General features: G+C 39.6%; 1 long non-coding RNA gene across 1 annotated transcript in view; it reads right to left on the bottom strand.

Moving 5' to 3' along the window:
- LOC112996808 (uncharacterized) overlaps positions 1 to 17,478 on the bottom strand; it is a 269,650-nt gene that overhangs the window by 23,809 nt on the left and 228,363 nt on the right. The window contains exons 7-8 of the long non-coding RNA XR_010388946.1: positions 16,068 to 16,262; positions 15,099 to 15,220 (exon numbers count right to left, since the gene is read on the bottom strand). This is a non-coding gene — a long non-coding RNA (uncharacterized LOC112996808). The remainder of the gene's footprint in view (positions 1 to 15,098; positions 15,221 to 16,067; positions 16,263 to 17,478) is intronic.

Genomic DNA, 17,478 nt, shown 5'->3' with positions numbered 1-17,478 from the left:
TTGCCCTAACATATATGTATGTTATACAATTTACAAATTCTAAAGCATGAAAATGCAAGTATTTTAGTAGGTTTATTACCATTAGCAGTAAATTCTGGGTTTTTCACAAAGGTAAAAAAATCTTTAAAAATGGCAGTAACAGCTGACATATAAAGTACCTGCTCGTAAGTCAGTCAAATGTCAAACTGAGAGAGCAGTTACAAAGGCAAATTCTTGTTCCAAAATGCCCAAGGAGTGGAATTACTCTCACTTTAATCCATACTGCTAATACAAAAGAACCGGGCAAAGAAGTACCATTGGCGTAACCTCAGGAGCATAACCTCGCAGTAGTAAGTGGAAGGTTACTCAGTGGAATTTCCAGATGACACAGTGCAACATGAGTACAGCAATTTATAGAGGCATTTAATGGGACAAATTAGCTGAGCTAAGCGGTAAGGTAACTTGTTCAGTTCATCTTAGGTATTTCTATGTAGCAGACTTACCTTACAGAAAACTTTGTGAGTTGAAGTTAATTGACATTGCATAAAACAAATTAATAACAAAGAAAAGGAAAGAATATCTCTATTTAGCTCAGAAATATTGGACTGAAATTCCAGTGCTGTACTGTGGGATCTGCCTGAGCTAACCCATCACTTCAAATAGAGACATTCAAATATGCTTTACACCCTTGGGGAGCAGCTAAACAGCTGTAAGAAGAACAGTTGTGTAGTTTATCTGCCTTCCAACGTGACTATATGCACTTTTCCATTGTTAGCAACTTTCACAAATAACTATTTGAGAGGCAGTAGAGAATGCCAAAATATGAGCTATCTGAATCCAGCCAGAATGAGATGCTCATCAAAAATATTCCTAATACTATGAAATCTCCCTCCCATCCCCAAATATCCAGGGTAATTTTTTGCATGGTACGAGAAGAATAACGATAATACCTCAGCCTGATATTAATGATCACAGAGTCCCAAGTAAAGGAGTTGATCTATGTTATGAGGGTGCGGGTGACCCAACCAGGGTATGCTCAAGAGAGAGACCACCCGAGTATCATGGTACTGGTATTAAAGCAGTGATATTAAGCAAGCAAATGCAGCAAACAAAACTTATTTCTGGGATAGCTCTGTTGACTTCTACAGACCTACCCAAGCCAGACATTCATCCCAAAATAAAAAATTGGCAACGAACTATAAATGGTTTCTGGTCTTGACTTTTTGCAACTCCACTAAAGAAACACAATATAAATCTGCAACTCTGTATCCGGGCAATAACCAAAATACATGGAGAAAATGCTCTTGCAGTCATTCCAGATGAAAAAAAGAGAGATTTCAAAATCTATCAGTGCTTATAAACAAGGATGTTACTTTCCCCTTTCTTATCCAGAACCGCCCTTAATTGAAAGGATCAGTATCTAAAGCAACTGGTGCTGCCCTGCACATGTATCCCCTTTGCACCTCTTCCTTCTTATTGCTTCAGTGTTTTTATTAACATTAGTGACTTATCTAAGTATTAGAATGTTTGGCTGCTTGGAAGCTTATCAACGGCAAATTTTATGGGCTGTTTAGTGATGGAAACAGGAGGAGTTGGAGCTCTCCCCCCCCAGCTCCCTCGATATGGAAGTCTTCAAGAAGCCATGGAATGTGCTCTCTGGTATTTTGGGTATCTTTAAAGTGTCAAGAGTGCAGAATTTCTCTTGTCAGTTGTCACAGTGTGACTCACAATTAGAGCCATCTGCTCTGCATTCACCTCCCCAGGGGCACCGCTCATTTTTCACCAACTTCCTGTTGTTGACAGCACAGTTCCTCCCTGTATCACTCTCCACCAGCACCCATACTCCTCACAGACATTGCAACAGGCTTAAACAGATTTCCCTTGGGAAAGCCTTTATCCTTGTTTTGCTAGTGATGGGGGAAAAATATAGACTGCTGAGAAAACTCTGAAGGCAGAGGCTGGGTTTCTAAAGGAACTGAGCACATTCCATTGCTCATTTTTTTCAGGGGGACTCCATTGTTTTTAGACCTCTTTCAGAAATCTCAGCATTTCTCTAAATACATCTTTATTTCAAGCAGCAGAGCAGCTTGAAAAATGAAGCATTATTTGCACTAATTCCTTTTAAATAATTGATAGAAATAGATTGCTAATGCTATCTAAATATTACCCAATCATTTTTCAAGTAATAGAAATGATTTTGAACAATGGACTTCAGATGGGGAATACACTGCCTTCCCTCCCCCCCACCCCACTCCTGAATTAAAAAAACAGTTGTGCTACAGATTTTTCACACCAAATACTTTTCCTGAGGGAAGCTAACTAGCCCAAGCATAGCACCATGCTGACCCAGCTATACTGTTGATGGATATAGGATTAGTGTCTGGGCCACGTAGAAATACCAGCTAGCTTGGGTATGCCTAGCTGACCTGGACTGTATGGTGTAGATCTACCTATGGCATTTTGCCTTTAAGTCTCTGTGGCTGGAGGTCTTATTATTTCGGCTCTGACCAGTAGAAACTATAAGTGTTGGCTGTCTGTACATGCAAATATTTGAGAGACAATAATATTTTTATCCTTTGGTGATTTCCTACACTAAGGGCTACATCCAGATAATGACTTAGGAGCCTAGAGATTTAGGCACATAATGCCTAGTCTTTTAAGTGCCCCTTCCTCAGGCATTCAAAACACACAGCTGAACCTCTAAGTTTCTTTGTCTGAATCTTTAGGGCAGCTTCTGAGCCTTGTACCTGACCCTTATTACCACTGGTAATAACCTCTAGTGTCTGTCATGCTCCAAAACTTTGGATAAACTGATAAATCATCTTATTTTGTACCACATCCTAGCAATAAAATTTAGTTGAATAATTTCACTGTGATTTGCTGGGATCTTTCCAGAAATTATGGTTGGCCTCTCCCAGGAACAGACTCTCTCTGTATGTATTCACTATATATTCACACCTCTCCAAACATAAGTCCAGCAGACTTTAGGTCATGATGCATCTGCATGCACTCAGTCACATCACATCAATACAATGCACACAAGCCTTTCATTTGTCTACTAAATCAGGATAACATAACAGCTGAGACATTTCTCACTGACCCTCATCTTCAACACAAAACTGAACTTCTCTTCATTATTTCAACCATCCCTCTACCAGGATTCTATTTAAGGTCAATGTAATTTGGGCCCCGGATCCACAATGCTTAAATTATCACAAAAATACAAATTCCCACCAGCTTAATCAAGAAAATATGTTCTAAAGAAAGATAAAACACATCCTCTCTTTAAAAACACATTTCCAAAAAGCAAGTCTAAACTCATTCTGTCAAACTGTTATGAAATCCCTAGTTCACCCAAATATGAGGAGGAGAACTCTCTGCAGACTAGAATATTAGTTCATATTTGTTGGGTAATCTAGTAAACCCAGATGGGAAGAAACTGGAAAGAGAAACATGAAGGATTCTTTCAGTGGTGCCTCAGATTGCTCATCTATCTTATGTCTCAGATATGCATCTGAATTGAAAGTTTTCAATGTTTTACAGCTGAATCCCCAGTCAGAAACAGCATTTGCTTTTTTTCAGGTTTCCTCCTTGTTAAACAAGAAATGGAATCAGTATTTAGTATGAAAGTTTTCTTGATGACTCCTACACTATCCTGTTAGATAGAGCTGGTGAAGCCTACTCACGGAGACCGGTAGCTCTCAGATGATCTTGCTGAATGAATGTATCTCCCCATAATGTCAATGTGGTAATCTTCTCAGGTGGGGAAAAGATGTGCTCAGAGTTTATATCTGTTCTGTGTTTCTTCAGCCTGCTGCATTTTCCTCTGTTTGCTTAAATGACAGTCTAAATACAATGATTATTATTATGACTAGTTGGGGAAGTATGCTCCTTTTTATAGGAACAGGCAGTTTAAAAATTATAGATTAAATTGGAAAAAATAATACAAGTGCCAAATATCCTTAGCAAAGGCTGTAACCACTCGTGGAATGGGGCATCTCTTGACATTTCTGGCTTTCAAATGTTTAAAGTAATTTCCTCAAACAAAATTTACTGAGCCTGGAGTGTAATAGATCTCTGCAGAGAATCTACAGAGCCTGGAGTGTAATAGATCTCTGTAGTGTCAGTTGTGAAGCTGCCACTAAAACACCTTAGAATGCATTCATCGCTCCATAACTATTCTACCAATAAATCTTAGGCAATTCTGTAGCAAATCCATTTTATGAATGACATACCTGTTGACTTGACCACCTATGAAATATGAACACCTTGGACTGAAGGAGTCTTTCTGATGCCTGTTAACGATAGATAGATATCCAAAAGAACATTATGTGCTGTCTCTTGTTGTAGGTTTTCTATAATAGTTTAACACTCAGTGCAACACAAGGGGGTTATTTTCCAGAATCCTCCCTGTTAAACCTTCCTGCTCTTTCCAGTTCTTCCACTTCGGGAACATTCTCCTCACTTCACTGTCTGAAGGACGACTTGAAATGACTGGGGAAGATGTTCTACCATTTGCGAGGTTAGCAGAATTGGACATGATGAGCTTAATTGCAAATTTTATTTTGCCCCCATTTGATTCTTCTTCTCTGTGTTTCTATTTCCTGTTCATTATTTGCCACACACTTGTAGCTTCATCCCATTCATTGTAGTAGTGTCCAAACACTTTAATTATGGAGCCATAAGCAAAGCGTCATAACCAAAATACTTATTCTTAGCAAATAAAGTTATGTTTGCACCCAAGGTCCTATCTGCCAGAACCTGAATGTTTTAAAAGTAACATCCAGTTAAAAAAGACTAGGATTTACTTTGAAATTTAATGGAAATACACTCAGCTAATAATGCTTTGCAGAAGGGTAAAATGGCAATAAGACTGATTAAAATAGCAAAATTAAACTGAAGGATCTCTCTTTTCAAGCAGAAAATGTAATATGTAAAATATATAAAAATTTTGTGACTGAAGGGATCTAGTTTTGTTCTGAAAACCTCAAGCATTACATCACAGATAGACCTGAGGCCTTCCATTTTAATAATTAATTTTATAAAAGATCCCAAGAGCAATAGAAAGGTCACAAGAGCTATTCCAATCCATGGGCAGTTAAGCAGGAGAATGCTTCAATGCCCTTTAGCCTTTGAGTGTGCTGCAGGACAGGGGAGTTTGGTGCTAAACGACAAATTGAGTTAGAAATATTCCAGCCATAAACCATAGTAAATCTTTTAGCACTTGAAACACCATGTGACACTCCAAACTGAGAGCAAATGAAGTGTTAGTCTATGCATGTTTAAAATGTATGGAGGTTCTGTTTACCGAATTATCCATTTCTTAACTATGTCTCCTCTAGGAGGCTTTGCAAGCTGATGTCCAAAGCCACTCAGAAGAAATTATATACAGAATGCTTTTCTAGTATGATTTAACAAAAATTATGTACATATCTCTCTGAAAGCAAAATTATTTAGGTTGCAAAGTCAAGCACAGCTAAATGAGGAAGTGACAGATTTATGTGTGCCTGCATAACCTCTGTTCAGCCCTCTTGTAGGTCCTGTGCCCTGAGTGAGGCAGAGGTCCTTTGGAAAAAATAGTATGTGATTATGCAATTAAAGACTATATCTTAATGTGGAAAGGGGCTGAATTAAGGTTCTGCAGGCAGCTATAAATACAACATTTCCTAACAGTTAAGTTCTAGGCTTTCAATCTTAGCATACAATTTCTGGGGTGTGACACTTTGGATGGCTTACATATAGGTAGGTAAAAATTCATTAATTCTAGTGTGATCCCTGAACCATAATTGACACAGAACACCCTTCTAGTTACCTGAGCTGAAGAAAGAAGGATATGATCTGGAAAAGGACGCTCTTCCTGAAATGGGAACAATCACTATGGCCCTGGAATGTGATCAGCAGAAACCTGATCTAAGTTGGTTCTTCTTCCCTCATTTTCTGCACAGTTTTGTTATCAATATGGAAAGGACAACGGTGAAACAACAGTGTCTTGATCTGAATCTTACCACCTGCATTCTTCTGATCCTGTAATTATTCCAGTAATCAGACTCCTCCGAGTAGATTCATAGCAATATAAATTTTTTCTTCCTACCCAGTTTTGAGCACCTGCTTAGAATTTCTAAGGAAGATTCATACCGACAGGAACCTCAAGTGTGATTAGTGAAAGCTTTCTGATCAACATGACTATACATTTACAGGGAGGAGGAGGTCTGCAAAACCTAGTACCGACACAGCTGCCCCTTCTTCAAAGCAAGTCCTTCTGGGCTTGTCTTGTTCTGACACAGTTCTTTCCTAAGAGGAAAGAGCATAAGCATTTCTGCAACTTCATTCACCAACAAACTTCTGGCTCATCGGCCAGAAGTACACAGCGGAAACCAGCATGAGCTATGAACTGAATTGAGGTCAATGTACTTGTTATTTTAATCTTTCTCTTCTTTGTTTTATGGATTCAGTCAAGGAAATTAAATATTAAAGAAAGCATGTTACTGCAATGTAAGCTGAGACTGCAGAAGTGCCAAACTGACGAAAGAAAAGTTACTATAAAGTTGGACACGCTATGCAAGTTTATGAAGGTATAACAGTCATCACCCTACACAATAACAGAAAACGTCATATAGTTCTAAGGAGGCATAGTTACAGGGAACCATCGCTTTTTATTTCCTGCCTCTTAGGCTTCTAGAACCTTAGTCCTTACTTTGCACATTTGGCATTTTCTGGTTGAAAATTTAGCACAAAGCCTGTGTACTCTAACAGTCATATGATCAAAAAAAAATGCCTGTTGCTTTAGGTCTTAAATGTCGAGCAATTTCCAGCCAGGAATATATATTTACTTGCAGATTTTAAATACTTAAGAAAAAAAAAGATTTGTTATGGAAACATTTCCAAACCTGAGCAGCCCAGCAGTTGCTCCAAAACATTGTGGTTCTCCAAAACACTGTGTGCTCTAAAACATTGTATTAGAGCACACAATGGGGTAGGTGCAATTAGGACACTGTTTTCTTGACAACAACATGCAAGAAATGACAGAAGTACTTCTGATTCTTGAAAGAAAATAGCAGTACTATTCTCTTAACTCACCTAGAACATTTCACTCAAGGATCTCAAAACTGTCTTTCAAAATGAACTAGTCAAATAATCATCAAAATGAATAATATATTTTTGTGAGGCAACAGTGTTAAATCCAAAGTGAAGATATCCTTCATTGAAAGAAACAGTACAAAACACTGCTACAATAGGACAAACCACTGAAGGTCGCAGAAACTATGCTGGAGGATTTGGGATTAGCTCTTCTACAGTGTTCTTTTTTATGGATAATTATCAAGCCGTAAAAAGTAGGGCTTGGGTTCTGATACCCTTACCAGAACACCAGTCATCCTTCCTCACTGATTAGAACAGGCCTCAGCTTTTGCCCATATCCTGCTGTGTTGCTAAAATAGAGAGAGGATTAAGGAAAGTCTAGGACTAAGAGCAAATATAACATCAGGGTTGTTACCAAGCTGATCTTTAATTTCTGACAGAAAATTGTCAAGATCAATGAGGAACAGAAGGAAGAAAACCAGTGAGGATTGTATATCAGACCTCAGAAGAAGTTATTGCAAAATATTCTTTACTGCATGATGCAGGTAGGAAACTCTGGAAACTTTGGATGGAGATCTAAAATTTAAAAATGTCTTGGAGACCATTTATAGTTGCAAAGTGGAACGTGGCTGAGTAGTACCAAGCTGGTTCCCACTTGAGAAGCCATTAAGCTATGTCAGTGCAATGTTGCACCGCAGCGAGCAGACCCGATGAAAAAGAAGCACTGGTTCCCATTTTGAGAGGAAGTACACACTGTTTCGGCTTGCTGAAGAATAGCTTGTGAATAGGTAGAGCCATCAGCTCAGGGCTGTGTGTCATGCCCAGCAGGCAGCCTGACACAGAAGTCCTCAACTTTGAGAATACTTTCACTTCAAAAGATCTCACTTGAATGCAAGGATACATGCTGGCAACAGCAGGCTCCTTTGAGGTACCTTTTCCCTTCTAGCTGTATTTACCTAAGAAATTTCATGCATAGAAAAGAACAAATGAAAAGGAATATTCAGATACATGACAGGAATGGGATTTTATTGTTATTTCTTTTTCAGCCAGTGCTTTGTTTTCTTTTACTCAAAGTTTGACAGTCATAAAAAGCTATTGTAGGTGCAAATCACTGAGAAACAAACTACGTACCTCACTGCAATGCAGAGGGTAGGGATCATTACGTTGTTAGCCTGCCATTTGGAATTCGTGCAATGCATCTCCTTACTGCTCTATTAAATTAAAGCATTTCCTGTAGCAATTCAGGAAGGATAAAGAAAATAGGTGCTATTATAAGAGCATTGTTTAATTGGCCTTTTTCTCTGCAAGCCATTTGAACATGTAATGATACATTTGAATTGCAGGACCTATTATCTCCCATCCACTACCAACTTGACATAAATGTGAAGGGCTGCCCCGGAAACCAGCAGCATTGCTCTAGATTTACAGGCTGTAAATGAGACAAGGCTCTGTCTCCAGTGATTTTCACTTTGTTTTGCCTTCCCTATGTTATGTATTCCCTGCACTGCAAGTTCATGTCTCTCTAGTTAGTCCCTGTGTTTTTCAGTCACTTTGCTTCCTGTGGGACCCTCCAGGGTGTCTGCTCCTCTCTGCATTCGATAAGGAGATTATTTGGAATGGAAGTAGACAAGCACAGGTGGTGGGACCACCTGCTGCAGTCTATTCACTGCTTTGGGACAGTATAATATTGCTTGGTTTTAACCTTATTTATTTATTTATTTATTTATTCAGCTAAAGTTAGCTTTCAATTCATTTACGCAGGGGCCTGACAGCAGGAATTATGATAAAAGTCACTGCTCCCTTGGTCGAGGGAAATGCAATTTGCTAGAGTATCTTACCTAGGATGACACGCGCTTCCTCTGCATTATTTCAGAAGCTCTGGCAAGCTCCTTTTAAGGTACATTCCCTATCTTTTTTCAGTGCCTAACAGTTCCACATGCCTTACTGCCCACCTGCTCCTGCCAGCGCCCAAATGTTAGGTGGCCGTGCAGAGCAGTAATGGAGCATCTCACTCCTTCATATGACTGCGTTACAGTCAGGCATAGTCCGGCCTACAAAGGGCACCTACATTAGAGATTTACTGTGGCAGCGAGGTTCTTTCCAGTGCCAATTTGCTTTGCATCTGTACTTGGAGCCTGGTGGCATGCTCTCAGGTTTACCACCAGGCCCTCAGAGCTGCTTCCTGCTGCTGGAAGGGGGAAGTTGCACACAGGCTGGTAGTGTTGCACCTCCAGCGTGGCACCGGTCCTCCCGCAGTTCGCACCGACACACGCACCGTGCCTGCCCGGCACTGGCAAGCCTCACTGCCTGCATAGACACACTGTGGGCATGAAGTCCTGCAACCATAACACATCACAACACACGAAACTCTAGTCCTTCCCTCTTTGCACCGCAGAGTCAGAAAGGCAGATGCAAGCAATGTGCATGAGCCTCATGAGAGCTTCGCTGTCTCAGCTTTACAGTAGTGTCAGGACATTGCAGAGACAGAGCCTAATAACAGAAATGTTAAAATTTGCTGTGGGATTCCCACAATTCAGAAGAGTAACATACTAACTTCTATGGCAAGAAGCAAGATTGAAAAAAAAAAGGCGGCTCAATTTGGTCAGGTTCTTGTTTACACAAATAATTAAAAAAATAGGGTTGGTACAAATGGGGCCACATTTTCCATGAGCATCACTCGCTATAGGGAGACTCAGTCAATGTTCTCATTTAGCCCAAGAGGGGAAGGAGAAATCCATTTATTGCATGAAAGTCCATGGAAGACAGTTGAACCCCAAATTTAAAAAGTGTTTCATACAGTTGGAGTCCAAATTAAAATCAGCAAGAATGACCTGAACCCCAAAAAGTACACTAGCAAGAACTATATAACAAATAGGTTTCAAAGAGATACTACAGTTTGCAGCAAGGGGAAATAAATGTTTTTTCAGCTTACATTTAGCCTTTTAATCAGTGTTCAGCCTTCATAACTGGTATAGAAACACTTGTCTATACACAGCAGAAACATTTATGCTTGATTTTAACATACAGCAGGAAACTTCTAGTTAAACACACCCAAGTAAGTTCTGCTTAAAGTAAGGTTGAGTTATTGTGATGCATCTCATGTCCTCTGTAGGAAACATTAACGAACTCTGATGTCGTTTTATAGCATGTATCTATGGAAGCTCAACTAGTAGCACAGAATGCAAAACCAGCCTTTCAGGAGCACTTGCCATAAGTGCTCTTTGGAGTCTGGCAGCTAATAAAAAGCAACAGTTTTATAAAGTCACTTGAGAATCTGAGGATGGAGACTTTATTCCTGATCTCACATGCAATGTTAGGCAACTTGCTTTTCATCTCTGTATATTTTTCTTTCTGGAGAAACTAGGGATAATTTTACTTCCCTCTCTCAGCTTTGAAAGAAAAATGTCTTGTCATGTCGTTATTAATAAGTGAATGTTTCTTCATTTGCATTTATGTATGGTATCCCTCTGGTTCTTTAGGTGATATTTTTGTAATATGTCAGCAGCATCAATGCAGCATCTCATGCATGCTGCACATATAATCTTTCACTGCTGTCCCATAATGTGCTCTTGTGCTTAGTTCTTAAGATGACATAAAATTGGACTCACTTACATACACTTAGATCTTTAGAGTATACCAATGATGCAAAGATTTACCTGGGGTTATGAAGGGAACGTATGCAGACTGTTTCACAAAGAAACGCTGTGTATGCCATTCTCCTCAAGAGTGTATCTTTTGTACCGTCAGTACCTACAGGAGTGATCAGGAATGCACAGAGTTTGCATTCCTGCAGATACATTATCTGAAAGTGTTGCCCCTTGTTTGCTTTACTTCTGTTTTATTCTACTAGTTCCTTATTGTAAGAGACCTATTTATACATTCCATTTTCTCAGTCTTCTTGGCACCCTGCAGTTAAACACTACTCCAGACTGATCCCTTGATTTACAGTGTAGTGGAAGTACAGTCTATGTAAATTTGAGGACCAGACAAAGAGTGTACTAGCCATCTGACGATTTCATTTCTAGCTTTCCAGCACCTTTTGTTATTTCAGGGTATTTTTTCCTGGTGGGAACAGGCACATTCAGCTGTTGTTTTTATGCTGAAAGGCTGTGTGGAAGTATTTCCCTTTTTTTTCCAGACATGTCTTTCAGCATGTTTCCAAAGGCTTGGAATCAGCACATTGTGTTGTGACATGTGCATACTTGACATTGCTTTGTTCTCTGACTTCCTTTCGCTTGCAATCTTTAGGAAGTTATCTTACAATTAGCAAGGAATTCTGAGTCAGTGTTATTGCAGACCCAGCATTATTGTCCTCTGCCATCTGCAAAGAAGAAAGCGTGGAAGAGCAAAAGGGAACAAAGCAGTTTTAGTATTTTTAACTGGCAGAATCATGCAGGATTCTAGGTCCAATTCACTGCACACAGAGCCACAGCTGTGACTGCAGCCACTTGAGAAAAAGAATATTGGTATTATAACTACAAAGATTTTGAACTAAAGGATAAGCTAGGGCATTATAGTAACTGTCTTTAGAACTGATACATCATTTTTCTATATTTTGCTCTGGCTTAGTGATTTTACAATCATATATCAAAAGTGAATAGGCACCTTTTTCCTGAGAAGTTTATAGCTAATTGATTTACTCTTTTCCTCTCAACTTTGCACCTTAATGTAAATGAAGCCTGCTCATGGCTCGTACAAAATAAAGAACAGTTTTTGTTTGGTCTCAGTGGCAAATACATTATTTTTTACCTGGCTGAAAAACAAATCTTTTTTATAGACATCTTCTTTTTCTTATACTTTAGACCATCAGCTCCCTGGAGTCCAGACAAGAAGCCAATTTGTTTTGAATTGTTTCCCTGTCCAGACACATAGCTCAAGAAAGAGAGGAATAGCAGCATCTTGGGAATGATGGCATATCTTGAAAAATGTCTTGGAAAAACTTCAGAACGGAAAGCCCTACCTTCCCACAACCCTGTAGGTTGCTCTGGGGCTGCCGAAGAACCAGCACGACCTGCCCGTCTTCTCTGAGCAGAGTCACTTCCAACCCTGAGAAGTCGCCTGCACAGGAGTTACCCTGAAGTAACTGGACCCATCAGCTCTGTGGCAGTGCCCCTATGAAAGACTGCAGTCCAAACAAAGGGTGCCATCCGCATTACCACCGTATCAGAAGAAGAGTAAGAGTAACAGGAAGAAACTGTAGGTTTATGCCTATGCTAATTTAACACAGACACTCTCTCGCAACTGATGATTAAGTAAGTAGCTAGCTTCATATTTCAGGTACAAACTTTGTTACACCTGTACATGCTTTAAAGAACTGGCCTGACATTCAGAGATGCCAAGGTCTTTAAATCCCAGAGCTGACTAGCACTACTAAGTGCTTGAACTTAGAAACTAGTTGGCGAGATACACTGTAGTCAGCTCCTTATGCTTCAGTGAGACATCTCATAGACCATGGCATAAAGCGTTAGACCTTGCTAAACATTAGCTTACTCTGGATGTACACACTCAATTTTTAACATTTTGGCACTACTGTGTAATAGATGTATGATTTATAATAAAATCTTCCTTGCATATATTATTTATCCGTTATGGGAGAGGTGAGGAAGGGTCTCTCTAGTTAGTATTTTGAGTCACTTTTTCTTTATGTGCTATGGAATACCCATTATATTACTTGGAACAAAAAAAAAATAGTCAATTTGGGCATCATCTTCCTTCGGTGAAAATGTAATCACGTGTCTATCTCAGACTTCAAGAACAGGCCTGAGGAAACAAGGAGTTTTACAGATACCCACATGAACTCAATGTATCAGCAAGGATACTTCTGTTTTTCATTGTGCTATTTCTGCATCATTTCCCCTAAAAAACATGCCTTGAGTATGTCTGCACACTGTAGTGGAGTGTTCCATAGTGACAGGTAAATAAACAGCTATTAAACTAGTTGCACAACTGGCTGCCATAGAAGTGTCTCAAGTGTAGGGCTCTGCTAAAGCTGAGACCTGCTCTACTATTTCCACACAGCACTGCATAGACAAACGAGGGTTTCCGCGGGACAGATCAGATATCCGTGCATCACAGTCCTTGGCACTGAGCAGACATTCTGAGTCCATCAGAGTAACACGAAGTTTTGAATACTCAACAATCATTCAACTACTGAGCAAGACACAGCTATCTAGATCCCAGATCTTGAAGGGCTGCTTAACTCTATTTGTTGCGAACTCTCCCACTGAAATCAATACTTCAGATCTCAGTATAAGCGGGTGAGCAAATCTGAAAGTCTGCACAAGACTGAGAGCTTGCGGTGCAGCAGGGAATAAAGTCCAGAAACACCTATTTGACAGAAACACAGCAATAATATTTCCTACTGGAAAATAAAGTAGAAGCAAAGAAGATTACGGTGTAAATTCTAACATACGAAAAATGACAGTAACGAAATCGCTAATCCTTGAAAAAGAGACCTTTTTAATGGTGGAGGTTTGGTTGATGAAAAAATCTCACAATTCATTTTACGATCTCCATAATCTATGGATTTCAATGTATGGAGCATAAAACCAAACAGAGCAAAGAGAACAATTCTCTCTCCCTTGCAAATTCGTTTTCAGTCACTCTGTAAATGCTTTCTAGCGCTGGTATTTTCCTCCAATAAAAAAGCTGTTGTGGGTCCCCACTCATGACAGCTCTGCAAATTGGAAGTTTGTAAAATATCCTTTCCTGCATGCAGCACAGCAGACAGTTCCTTACATATTAAATAATTCCTTCCCACAGTAACTAACTGTATCTATTCACAGATTCAGGCTATTCCTCTAAAACTGCTCAGTTTATTTATTCCTTTTTTAACACAACACATCAGAATAATCTATCATTTTTCGGCACCAGTGTCATTTATTAGCGTTATCTAAGTTGTACTACTTTCCTTGTCACATCATAAGTTAACCTTTCCTAATCACTACCCTGGACATTTACCAGGCATTCCCTGGGGATGTGTTTAACTAGAGCCACGGTTTTCCTGTTATTATGTACTCCAGGGCTTTGAAACCTCATATTGATTCCAGTCAGAGCCTGTAAATAAATCCATGCAAGTTTGATGCTAGGGAACTTAATGCACTAAGTGGATATATGCCTAGTTTAAATAAACTCCATAGTGTGTAGCATGGTAAGAGTCTGATCCTCAAAGAATCCTGCCCTTTGCTCCACTTGCTGAACAGTTAAAGCCCTCTCATTTGGAAGCTTAATAGAAATGGTTTAATGTCTTCCTCCTTTCTCAAAACACCCAGAAGTTTTTTTTCCCTAGGTACCCTTTGCTCATGCTTTTGCAAAGCACTGTGGTCCAGCATATGGTGTGAAGGCCTATATGCTACCACTGCATAACCATGTTCTCGAAATATGCCTTAAACTAGGCTTTTGAACATCTTTACAAGCTAAATGCATGGTTTTATAGAGAAGGCGGGAGGTTTTGTATCCTTCCCTATCAGCACTTTCCTATAACCCCTACAGAAGCGCTCCTCTGTCACTTGCCATGCATATGGGTTAAAAAAGCGTGGGGAACTCTTCCCAAGTTGTCAGTCTGCATTCAGCCGCTTAATCCTAGCCACAGCAAGCAACAAAACAGCAGTCGGAGACCCAGGGAAAGGAAACAATGTTTTTGAAACTACTGTGAGGAAGCACTTGTGCTATAGACAAATGATTCTCGTAACAGACCACTACAGTTCGACTCAAAAGCTAGAACAATACCTTGAAAGACAAAGTAACCTGGTTAAAAAAGAAAACAACAGCTGAACACTGATCCCCAGTTTTCTTCAGCAGAGATATCGACCGGGCAAAGAGTTCACCATTCAACATCTATTCTGAGGGACGTTTTCCAGCCTTAATAGTGCAAGTTATTGCCAATACATCTGAAAACAAAAATTTCTGAGTATAGGAGTGGAACCCAACAAGAGGTGTCCAGCTGTGCTGAATTAAAGCACTCCACTTAAAACATCCCATCAATCACAGAGCAGGAGCGTGCTGACGTTATTTGTATGAAATGTAAGAGTGCTATTACTCACCTGCAATTAAAAAGAATAGTTTGATTTGGTTTCTTGCCAAGAGTTCTGTGAATATTTTCCCTTTTGCCAGGTTATGAATTTTGCCAGTTTCCATAATCTGGAGGTAACATTTCAGGTTCTGACTAAATTGTGAACAATGACACGATAGAAGTCAGATAATTTTGTAGGGAAAACCATTCTTTTTATGAAACCTAAGTTATCAACTCATTGTATTCATCCACATTCTCTGCAATGGGCTAGTTTGCACTGTCATGAAAACACAATTTTAACTGGCACACTTGGCCAACTAAGAAGAGTCCAAGATCTATATGGAGACTGAATTATTCTATCCTCCCTAGATTTGGACCCTCAGGGCATGGATTAAGATGAGACACTACTGAGGCAGCAAGCAAAAGCTTGTATTACTGAGAGAGATTGCTTTCACAGATAAAAAGAATCAGGAATTTTCAAACTTACAATTCTAAAAGAGAACAAAGCTACAGATACGGAAAAGGGTCAGACAAGGATCTAAGCAAAGATTTGTACTATAATGAAAGTACCAGAGCCATCTAGAGAGGTTTTTAGCTAGATTACATCTTCCAGTATTGGGAACAACAAGTCCACAGGGTTCTGAGTGTAAAGTTATACCATATCTGGCTACATGAAACATTTCACATGCATTAAATGCATCTGCATTTAAAAAAAAAAAAGACAGAAGACAAGCAAGGGCAAGTAAAGAGAGTTATTCTGAAGATGGAAACTCTTTGGGTAAATGCTCTTCGTTCCATCTTTTATCAGCTTGAATTTACAATTATCTACATTTTATATAAATTCTTCTTTTTAGCTGACATTAAGCCTGCCTCGTATCATATGATTAGAATTTAGCAATGTTCACCAGAGTAAACCCAAATAAAAATTCTTTTTCTCACTCCCAGAAACATTTGCCTGAGGACTTCTCTTACAGCGAAGAAAAAAATTTGGAATACTCACATCGATAGAAAAGATTTGCAAGCAGAGTATCCATGTGGCCGTCTTAAAGCTGCTTGTTGATTCAGGTCACCGAGACATCAAAGTTAGTAAGCCAGGACTGGAACATTTAGGTCTGGTTATATGTTCCAGCTGCATCTTGATGCTGTATTAGACAGAACTCCAGGTGTCCATAAGCCCAACCTTTCACTTTGGCTTCTGAAGGAAAAAAAAAAAAAAAACAAGTTTGTGAGCTTGAAGGGAGCTGCAGTGTGCTTCACTGAGATCCCTGTCTGCAGTTGTGTGCTTTGGAAGATCCCACTGAGCACAGGCTGACCTGATACAACACAAGCAAATATAGCCAAGAAACATAACCTGTGTGTTGTAAAACTAGGCCTTTCTGCTACCCACTAGAAAAAAAACACTAAATTGTGCTCATTTGTGAAAACTGTATTTTAGAAAAGAGGGTTCTCGGTGTCACTTGAGCTTCCTAGCTCCATTTTCTCTTCCACACGTGGCTGAATTATCACGCAGAGCACTTGCCTGAAGGCCCTGTTTCTGTAGGGCTTACCCCACGTTCTCACGAATGACAAGGTTATCATTAATGCCGGTAGGAAGTGCACATAAACACTGTTTCCTTCTGCGGCATCACTCACTCTTCCCAAAGGTATTCTCAAGACTTTCAGTCTCAACCACAAGAAACCATTTAAGTATTTCATTCATAGAGTTGATATTCAAAAGCAATGACTAGTCAATGTCTTATAAAACACACACATATTTTATCATGTAAATATTTATATATCCTTTCCTTTTTCCCTGTGGCTTTTTTTATTTCCCAAAGTACTTGAGGATGTGTGAGGGGTGAGATAACACAAAGTAACCTGTCTTCTTGTAATAGAGAGACAGAATGATTTGAAACTAGCCTATCTCAGGGTCATATCCTGCCATTGATTTTTTCAGTGCTCCCTATTGATTTCAGAGGTGAGTTCCACATGCAGATCAATACCAGGATGTGGTCTTTATTTATTAGTATACTTTTGGTCATTTCACTCTGCACTAATGCCTCAAAACACATGGAGCTAATTATGGCATTCAGCATTAAGCTGGCCTTTTTGTCCTCAGAGCAGAGCAAAGCCTCGAATTGGTCAGCAGTGTAATCTGAAAGGATTGTTTGGTGGTTCCTGCCTTCCGTCCGGGAACAGACTCTGTGATGTGCGTTTCAGGGCAGGACTGAAGCAGAGTAGCAGAGATGTATGCATAAGCATGTCCTCTGACTAACCAGCAGCTGCTCACTAGTACCAATACTAAATTCCCAGCAGCAGATTAAGACAGTTTCAGAGAAACTCTTCATTTAGTCGGTCCTCTGATTCTCCTAGCTAGTTTAATGCACTAAAGAATGCACGCACTGAAGAAATAAGTGTCACACATTTGGACA

Source organism: Dromaius novaehollandiae, chromosome 4 (assembly GCF_036370855.1).
Source record: "Dromaius novaehollandiae isolate bDroNov1 chromosome 4, bDroNov1.hap1, whole genome shotgun sequence".
Classification (NCBI taxonomy): Eukaryota; Metazoa; Chordata; class Aves; order Casuariiformes; family Dromaiidae; genus Dromaius; species Dromaius novaehollandiae.
The sequence above is the reverse complement of the archived record's forward strand: the minus strand, read 5'-3'. Positions and strand labels throughout refer to the sequence as shown.